The following is a 10,356-nucleotide window of genomic DNA, read 5'->3' on the forward strand; positions in this document are numbered from 1 at the left end:
TGTGGGAGAGCAGGGATGCCCAAGGCTCCAAGTCCACACATCAGCGCTGGAAGGGGAGGTGAGCTCAGCGGGGAAACGGCGGTCAGAATCTAGAGGGGAGCAGGAAAGTTCACCAGACTGACTACAGGAGAGAAGGGAAAAAAAAAAGTGGGAGGGTACTGGTACAGACAGTTTCTCTCTAGTTTCTCTCTTAGCCAACCTTGCAAAGGCGAGCAAGAGACAAAGAGCAGGCCCCACTCTGGATATACATAACAACAGGGGAGAGCTAAGGAACTGAGTCGCTACAATTCAGTAGCCTAGGCAACCCAGTGGGAGTCCAGAGGAGAAACAGAGCCTGCACAGACTCTTTGGGTAGAAGCCAGAGATCGGAAGCTAAATACCATCAATTCTGCTCAGCCTTGCAGTATTACTTACCTCCTGAATACATAAATAACATAAATAAAATAAATAAATAAATAAAAAGAGAGAGATTTACCACGCATAACCTGAGGGTGTCACCTTTGCACACCCGTAACCCGGAAGAACCAAGCAGAGCTCTCAGGCCACACCCATCTCAAGCCTCCAAGACTCCTCCAACAAGGGAAGAATAATTAACTATGCAAAGCAACAAACACAAAAATCGAGGGAACAAGATCAACGATGACACTAGGATGCCTCCAAATAAACAAAACACCCCAAGCCAAGATTATGAAGATGATGAGATAGAAGAAATGCAAGAAGCAGATCTCAAAAAATTTATGATAAGAACATTTAGAAGTTTTCAAAAGCAAATCCTTGAACTACAGAAATCCTTATTGGACAGGATTGAAAATCTCTCTCGTGAAAATGAAATTTTAAGGAAGAATCAAAATGAAACGCAGAAACTAGTAGAACAGGAAAGTGTGATAGTGAAGAGAAATCAAAATGAAACGAAGAGATCAATAGATCAAATGACAAACACATTAGAGAGCCTTAAAAACAGAATGGGTGAAGCAGAAGAGAGAATATCGGACTTAGAAGACAGAGCACAGGAAAACATACAGTCAAACCAAAGAAAAGAAGAGGAAATTAGAAATCTAAAAAGTATTGTTGGGAATCTACAGGATACTATTAAAAAAACCAACATTCGAGTTCTAGGAGTTCCTGAAGGCATGGAGAGAGAGAAAGGATTAGAAGGCCTTTTTAGTGAGATACTAGCAGAGAACTTTCCAGGTTTGGAGAAGGACAGAGACATCCTAGTACAGGAAGCTCATAGAACCCCCAATAAACATGACCAAAAGAGATCCTCACCACAACACGTTGTAATTAAACTCTCCACAGTGAAACATACAGAAAAGATCCTAAAATGTGCTAGAGAGAAACGTCAGATTACTCTCAGAGGATCTCCAATCAGACTCACAGCAGACTTCTCATCAGAAACACTACAGGCTAGGAGGGAATGGTGAGACATAGCACAGGTGCTAAGAGAGAAAAATTGCCAAACCAGAATATTATATCCTGCTAAGCTCTCATTTGTGAATGAAGGTGAAATAAAGACCTTTCATAGCAAACAGAAATTGAAAGACTTTGCCGCCACTCGTCCAGCCCTGCAAAAGATACTTAAAGATGTGCTACACTCAGAAACACAGAAACACGGCCATCAATATGAAAGAAGGGAAAGGAAGAACACCCACCAGTAAAAGAGCATGGGAAGCTCAAAGCATATACTAGAAAATATCGCTGGGAAAATGGCAGGGCAAAGTCACTATGTATCAATAGTCACATTAAATATTAATGGACTTAACTCTTCAGTTAAAAGACACCGGTTGGCTGATTGGCTCAAGGAACAAAACCCAACTATTTGTTGCCTACAAGAAGCACATCTCTCTAACAAAGATGCATGCAGACTGAAAGTGAAAGGTTGGAAAAAGATATTCCATGCCAACAGAAACCAAAAAAAGCAGGTGTAGCCATATTAACATCAGACAAAATAAACTTTAATACAAAAACTATTAAGAGAGACAAAGAGGGGCACTATATAATGATTAAGGGTTCAATCCAACAGGAAGATGTAACTATTATAAATGTATATGCACCTAATTACAGGGCACCGGTCTATTTAAAAGATATGTTAAGGGACTTCAAGGGAGATTTAGATTCCAATACAATAGTACTGGGGGACTTCAATACTCCACTCTCAGAAATAGACAGATCATCCGGACAGAAGATCAACAAGGAAACAGCAGATTTAATCGACACAATTGCCCAAATGGATCTAACAGATATCTACAGAACTTTCAATCCTACAGCTAAAGACTTCACATTCTTCTCAGCAGTGCATGGAACCTTCTCTAGGATTGATCACATACTAGGCCATAAAGCAAGTCTCAGCAACTTTAAAAGAATTAGAATCATACCATGCAGCTTCTCAGACCACAGCGGAATGAAGCTGGAAATTAGCAACTCAGGAAACCCTACAAAGTATGCAAACACATGGAGACTGAACAACATGCTCCTGAATGAACACTGTGTCATTCAAGAAATCAAAAGAGAAATCAAAAACTTTCTGAAAGTAAATGAAGAAAACAACACAACATATCAAAACTTATGGGATACAGCAAAAGCAGTACTGAGAGGCAAGTTTATAGCAATAGGGGCCTATATCAAGAAATTGGAAAGGTACCAAATAAATGAGCTTTCAGCACATCTCAAGGACCTAGAAAAACTGCAGCAAACCCGACCCATATCTAGTAGGAGAAGAGAAATAATTAAAATCAGAGAAGAAATTAACAGGATTGAATCCAAAAAAACCTTACAAAAAATCAGCCAAGTGAAGAGCTGGTTTTTTGAAAAAATAAACAAAATTGACACCCCATTGGCACAACTAACTAAAAAAAGAAAAGACCAAATTAATAAAATCAGAGATGAAAAAGGAAACGTAACAACAGACACCACAGAAATAAAAAGTATCATCAGAAATTACTACAAGGACTTGTATGCCAGCAAACAGGACAATCTATCAGAAATGGATAGATTCCTGGACACATGCAATCTACCAAAATTGAACCATGAAGACATAGAAAACCTAAATAGACCCATAACTGAAACAGAAATTGAAACAGTAATAAAGGCCCTCCCAACAAAGAAAAGCCCAGGACCAGATGGATTCACTGCTGAATTCTACCAGACATTTAAAGAAGAGCTAAATCCAGTTCTTCTCAAACTATTCAGAACAATCGAAAAAGAGGGAATCCTCCCAAATTCTTTCTATGAAGCCAGCATTACCTTAATCCCTAAGCCAGAGAAAGATGCAGCACTGAAAGAAAATTAGAGACCAATATCCCTGATGAACATAGATGCAAAAATCCTCAATAAAATTCTCGCCAATAGAATACAACAACACATCAGAAAAATCATCCACCCAGACCAAGTGGGATTTATCCCTGGTATGCATGGATGGTTCAACATTCGCAATTCAATCAATGTGATTCACCACATTAACAGACTGCAAAAGAAAACCCATATGATTATCTCAATAGATGCAGAGAAAGCATTCGATAAAATTCAACAGCCTTTCATGATGAAAACTCTAAGCAAATTGGGTATAGAAGGAACATTCCTCAATATAATCAAAGCAATTTATAAAAAACCCACGGCCAGCATCCTATTGAATGGGGAAAATTTGGAAGCATTTCCACTGAGATCTGGCACCAGGCAGGGATGCCCACTCTCACCACTGCTATTTAACATAGTTCTGGAAGTTTTAGCCAGAGCCATCAGACAAGAAAAAGAAATTAAAGGAATACAAATTGAGAAGGAAGAAGTCAAACTATCCCTCTTTGCAGATGATATGATTCTTTACTTAGAGGATCCAAAGAACGCTACTAAGAGACTATTGGAACTCACAGAGGAGTTTGGCAAAGTGGCAGGATATAAAATCAATGCACAAAAATCAACAGCCTTGTATACACAAGCAATGCCATGGCTGAGAAAGACCTGCTAAGATCAATCCCATTCACAATAGCTACAAAAACAATCAAATACCTTGGAATAAACTTAACCAAGGACGTTAAAGTTCTCTACAATGAGAATTACAAAATCTTAAAGAAAGAAATAGAAGAGGATACCAAAAAATAGAAAAATCTTCCATGCTCATGGATTGGAAGAATCAATATTATCAAAATGTCCATTCTCCCAAAAGCAATTTATAGATTCAATGCAATTCCAATCAGGATACCAAAGACATTCTTCTCTGATCTAGAAAAAATGATGCTGAAATTCATATGGAGGCACAAGAGACCTCGAATAGCTAAAGCAATCCTGTACAACAAAAACAAAGCCGGAGGCATCACAATACCAGATTTCAGGACATACTACAGGGCAGTTGTAATCAAAACAGCATGGTACTGGTACAGAAACAGATGGATAGACCAATGGAACAGAATTGAAACACCAGAAATCAACCCAAACATCTACAGCCAACTTATATTTGATCAAGGATCTAAAACCAATCCCTGGAGCAAGGACAGTCTATTCAATAAATGGTGCTGGGAAAACTGGATTTCCACGTGCAGAAGCATGAAGCAAGACCCCTACCTTACACCTTACACAAAAATCCACTCAACATGGATTAAAGACCTAAATCTACGACCCAACACCATCAAGTTATTAGAGAACATTGGAGAAACCCTTCAAGATATTGGCACAGGCAAAGAGTTTCTGGAAAAGACCCGGGAGGCACAGGCAGTCAAAGCCAAAATCAATTATTGGGATTGAATCAAATTGAGAAGTTTCTGCACTGCAAAAGAAACAGTCAGGAGAGTGAACAGACAACCGACAGAATGGGAAAAAATATTTGCAAACTATGCAACAGATAAAGGGTTAATAACCAGAATCTACAAAGAGATCAAGAACTCCACAAAAACAAAACCCACAACCCACTTAAGAGATGGGCCAAGGACCTCAATAGACATTTTTCAAAAGAGGAAATCCAAATGGCCAACAGGCACATGAAAAAATGTTCAAGGTCACTAGCAATCAGGGAAATGCAAATCAAAACCACAATGAGGTTTCACCTCACCCCGGTTAGAATGGCTCACATACAGAAATCTACCAACAACAGATGCTGGTGAGGATGTGGGGAAAAAGGGACACTAACCCACTGTTGGTGGGAATGCAAACTGGTCAAGCCATTATGGAAGTCAGTCTGGAGATTCCTCAGAAACCTGAAGATAACCCTACCGTTCGACCCAGCCATCTCACTCCTTGGAATTTACCCAAAGGAATTTAAATTGGCAAACAAACAAGCTGTCTGCACCCTAATGTTTATTGCAGCACAATTCACAACAGCCAAGACCTGGAACCAACCTAAATGCCCATCAATGGTAGACTGGATAAAGAAATTATGGGATATGTACTCTTTAGAATACTATACCACAGTAACAAACAACAAAATCCAGTCATTTGCAACAAAATGGAGGAATCTGGAACACATCATGCTGAGTGAAATAAGCCAGTCCCAAAGGGACAAATACCATATGTTCTCCCTGATTGGTGACAACTGACTGAACACCAAAAAGGAAACCTGTTGAAGTGAAATGGACACTTTGAGAAATGGTGACTTGATCAGCATAGCCCTGACTGTTAATGAACAACTTAATACATTATCCCCCTTAGTAGTTTTTTTTTTGTCTGTTCTACTTAATATGACTGGTTTAATTCTGTAATCAATACACAGTTATTCTTAAGTGTTGAAATTTAACTGAAATGTCATCCCTGTTAAACATAAGAGTGGGAATAAGAGAGGGAAGAGATGTACAATTTGGGACATGCTCAAGCTGACTTGCCCCAAATGCTAGAGTTAGAAACATACCATGGAATTCCAATTCAATCCCATCAAGGTGGCATGTACCAATGCCATCTCACTAGTCCCGGTGATCAATTTCAGTTCACAATTGATCATAATGAAAGGACTAAGAGTCAAAGGGATCACACAAACAAGTCTAGTACCTGCTAATATTAACCGATAGAATAAATAAAGGGGAGAGTGATCCAACATGGGAAGCAAGATACGCAGCAGACTCATAGGATGGCAGATATCCTAAACAGCACTCTGGCCTCAGAATCAGCCCTAAAGGCACTCGGATCCGGCTGAAAAGCCCATGAGAGTATTTCAGGCATGGAAAGCCAAGACACTCTGGCAAAAAAAAAAAAAGACCTAAATGAAAGATCTCTGTGAGTGAGATCCCAGTGGAAAGAACAGGTCTTCAAAGAAGGAGGTACCTTTCTCTGAAGGGAGGAGAGAACCTCCACTTTGACTATGACCTTGTCTAAACAAGATAAGAGTCGGAGAACTCAAGGGGCTTCCATAGACTTGGAAACTCATGACCGGAGCATAGGGAGATTACTGATGCCATAAACAGGAGTGTCAATTTGTAAAGTCAACAACAGGAGTCACTGTGCACTTACTCCTCATGTAGGATCTCTGTCCTTAATGTGCTGTACATTGAGATTTAATGCTATAACCAGTACTCAAACAGTATATTTCACTTTGTGTTTCTATGTGGGTGCAAACTGTTGAAATCTTTACTTAATGTATACTAAACTGATCTTCTGTATATATAGAAAATTGAAAATGAATCTTGATATGAATGGAAGGGGAGAGAGAGCGGGAAAGGGGAGGGTTGCGGGTGGGAAGGAAGTCATCAGAAGGGATGGGGATGCCAATGTAGTCCATAAGCTGTACTTTGGAAATCTATATTCATTAAATAAAAGTTAAAAAAAAAACCTTTCTCTCTCTCTCGCTCTCTCGCTCTCTCTGCCTCTCCTTCTCTGAGTAACTCTGACTTTCAAATAAATAAATATATCTTTAAAAAAGGATTTTGAGTGAAACAAGCCAGGCACGGAATAACAAATACCACATATACTCCTTCATATATGAAAACTAAACAAAACAAAAACCAGTTCAGTCTGAACACAGAGTGGTGATTACTGTGGCTGAGAGGGGTGGAAAGGATAGAAAGAGTGTAGATTTAAAATTTAGAAGCTAGGTAGGGTTCATTAATTGTGACAAACATATCACACTAACCAGAGATGTTAATAAGGGACCTGGGAGTATGGCATATGCAAATTCTTTATACTACTTTACAATGTTTCATAAACTTAGAACTACTCTGGAGTAAAAAGTTGAAAAAGATTATTTGTGAAAGAAGGAATTAAAAGACCTAAACACATGAAAAAAATTTCAACCTAATCAGCTACCTGGGAAATGGAAATTAAAACATTAAAAATTATCATTTTCAACCATCAAATTGCCAACACTTCAGAATGAAAAAGACTCTCAATCTTTTGCTAATCCAAGATTTATCTTTAGAGTGGTAGAAAAAGAGAAGGTTCAACCTTCATAGACATGTTCTTAGTTTCTACTCTAGGATGCAATATCCTGATTTTTTTTAAGGATTGAGATTCTGCCACTGAATATTAATTTCTTTTGCCTTTTTCTTCATTACTAGTCTATCCATCTGATTCTACAGGGAAATAACTATTTACCTCTCAGGCTAGGTGAAAGAGAATAAGGGAAATATGACTGCACATCATAGACACTAAAATGTCTATTTAGCCATTGCTGTTGTTATTAATGAAGACTGAAATGAGGGGACCACACAGTCTTACTTAGGAAGAACTCACATTTCAAATTTTGTTAATATTTTGAGTTTGGCAAAAGTTCATCAGTGTTGAAAATACTTTACGCTTCAATATGGAAGTACTGAACTGAAAAAAGAACTGATAAATAGTGTAAAACAGGACATAAGATTGGCCATGAAGCTCAGGTGAACATAACGAGGGCCATACTAAATGAATTCTGATTGTGATATCTGTGAAGGATCTGGTGAGATTTCTATAACAGGCATGTGGAAACACCAATTTTGACTCTGGGAAGTGGATTCACGTGCAAAATATAGATTCGAATAGTTTAAGGATTTAGGTGAGGGGCACAGCCATGGAGTGGATAAAATATAAAAGGAAACTATGTTCAGGAAAATTAGAGACTAGAACAAAGGAATTAAATAAGGAGCTCCTAAGAGACAAGGACTTCAGGAGGTAAAGTTAAACCTTAAATGAAATTACAGTAGGTGACCATGTAAGATTTCTTATTAACTTCTTAAACAGCATTATTAGTATAGACCATAAAATTCATTCATCACAAGTGGGTAATTTAATAATACTAATTTACAGAATTATATCAAAATCATCCAATTTGCAGTTACACCCCTCTTTACCTTACCCCCCAATACCACTCATTGATCTATTTATGTCTCTCTGAATTTGCATTTTCTGGATGCATCATATAAACAGAAATACACAATACATAGGTTTTCATGTCTGGGTTATTGCATAATCTTTTTGAAATTCATACATACTGTTGCACATACCATTATTTTGAACCATTCATTCCATTGTATTTTATTTACCATTTTCTGAGTTTGTGCTCTGGGTTGTGTCACATTTTTCACTGCCTAATTACCAGTTGATGAACATGTGTACTATTTGTAGTTTGAGATTATTGTGAATAATGCTCGTGTAAATATTCTTGTGAAATTCTTTGTGTGAACATACAAGTATGTTCTTGTTTCTCTTGGGAGGTTCTTGGAGGTGAAACTGATGGAGCAAATGGTAACTCTATGCTTAATATTTCCCAAACTGCTATTTTCCAAAGAGAGTATATCACTGTACATTCCCATCACAGTGTATAAGGGTTCCACTTTTTCCACATCATTGCCAACATAGATATTGTCTCTGTTACTACAATCATTCTATTGGAAATGAAATGTTATCCCATTGTAGTTTTAATTTACATTTCCATAATAATTAATGATGTTGAACATATTTTCATGTGCTAAATTGCCATTCATACATTTTCTTCAGTGACAGGACTATTAAAAACTTTCTCATTTCAAAAGTGTTAGTTATCAAGGCTGGCACCATAGTGTAACGGGTGAAGCTGTAGCCTGCAATGCTGGCATCCCATATGAGTGCTGGTTCAAGTCCTGGATGCTCCTCGTCTGATCTAGCTCTCTTCTGTGGCCTAGGAAAGCAGCAGAAGATGGCCCAAGTCCTTGAGCCCCTGCACCTGCATGGGAGACCTGGAAGAAGCTCCTGGATCCTGGCTCCTGGCTTTGGATAGGCGCAGATCCGGCCATTGTGACCAACTGGGGTGTGAATCAGTGAATGGAAGACCTCGGTCTCTCTGCCTCTCCTCTCTCTGTGTAACTCTGACTTACAAGTAAATAAATAAATCTTTAAATAATATGAAGGTTATTGCTCAGGTTCACCATACCCAAGTCAAGAAGCTGCTGAGCCTACCCTTACCAATCAACAGATATCCTCATGACTGTTATATCTAAGCTCTTACACATTCATAGGCACACTTCCAAATGCCTCCTCATGTTACTAAGGGTCTATGAACTGCTCCTGCTGACTTAATCGTGTTGCACTGAAGTGTGTCCCTCAACCGGAGGATGCTCCCATCCCATGCATCTGGAGAGAGTAACAAAAAATGGCCTTTCTCTCCTACTCCTCAAGAATGAGTGCGAACTCTCAGGTTTTGTAACCAGAGAGTAGGATTTCTTCAAGAGGGGGACACAGGAACAGGAGCAGAGACTCTGAAGGAGTTCATCCCTCACTGGCTGTTTTTCAGAGCACTTTGAGGAAGGTTCATCTTGCAACACTGTACTCACAGGGGGCCAGAACTCCACTAAGGAGGAAAGCTGCAAGTCAGGTTCTCGAATATACAATGTACTAGGGTGTATGCTGCTGAAACAAGAAGTGCCTCCAGCTCCTCATGTTGTACATGTTGGATGTTTATTGCAAGGCAGCCCACTGTTTCCTTGTCACATACACACACACACACACCAATAAAGCTATCCTTTGATAAGCTGGTGTCAGCTGGCAACAAACCTAAAAGTATACTTTGTGTCCAAATGCACCTCTCTGTGTGTGTCTGTGTGTGCACCCATGTCATGCAGTCTGTGTTTAATAACATTCCTCCTGGGGATATAACAACGTCTTGTTCGCTGATGTCTACTTGATTTAAATATCCCAGTATACTAACTACAAGCTAGCAACCTAATGCCAGTGAACACAGAGGTGGCAAGAGACAGGAAGGAAGCTTCTCTGACCCACCTCAAGCACACCTACATTCCATCGTAGAAATCTGTCTCTCCCAGCTGTATCACTGGAGGTGTGCTGGCCACCTTCATACTGTCAGCTCCCATACCTCTTTCCTGAGGGATCTGAACTCAAATCCCTCTGAGCTCAAGCTGCCTGAACAGGAAAGGATGAAAGCACAGACAACTAACTCTTCATTCTTATTCCCCTGCTGCTCTCCACCAGTGATGA

This window comes from Oryctolagus cuniculus, chromosome 1, assembly GCF_964237555.1.
Source record: "Oryctolagus cuniculus chromosome 1, mOryCun1.1, whole genome shotgun sequence".
Classification (NCBI taxonomy): Eukaryota; Metazoa; Chordata; class Mammalia; order Lagomorpha; family Leporidae; genus Oryctolagus; species Oryctolagus cuniculus.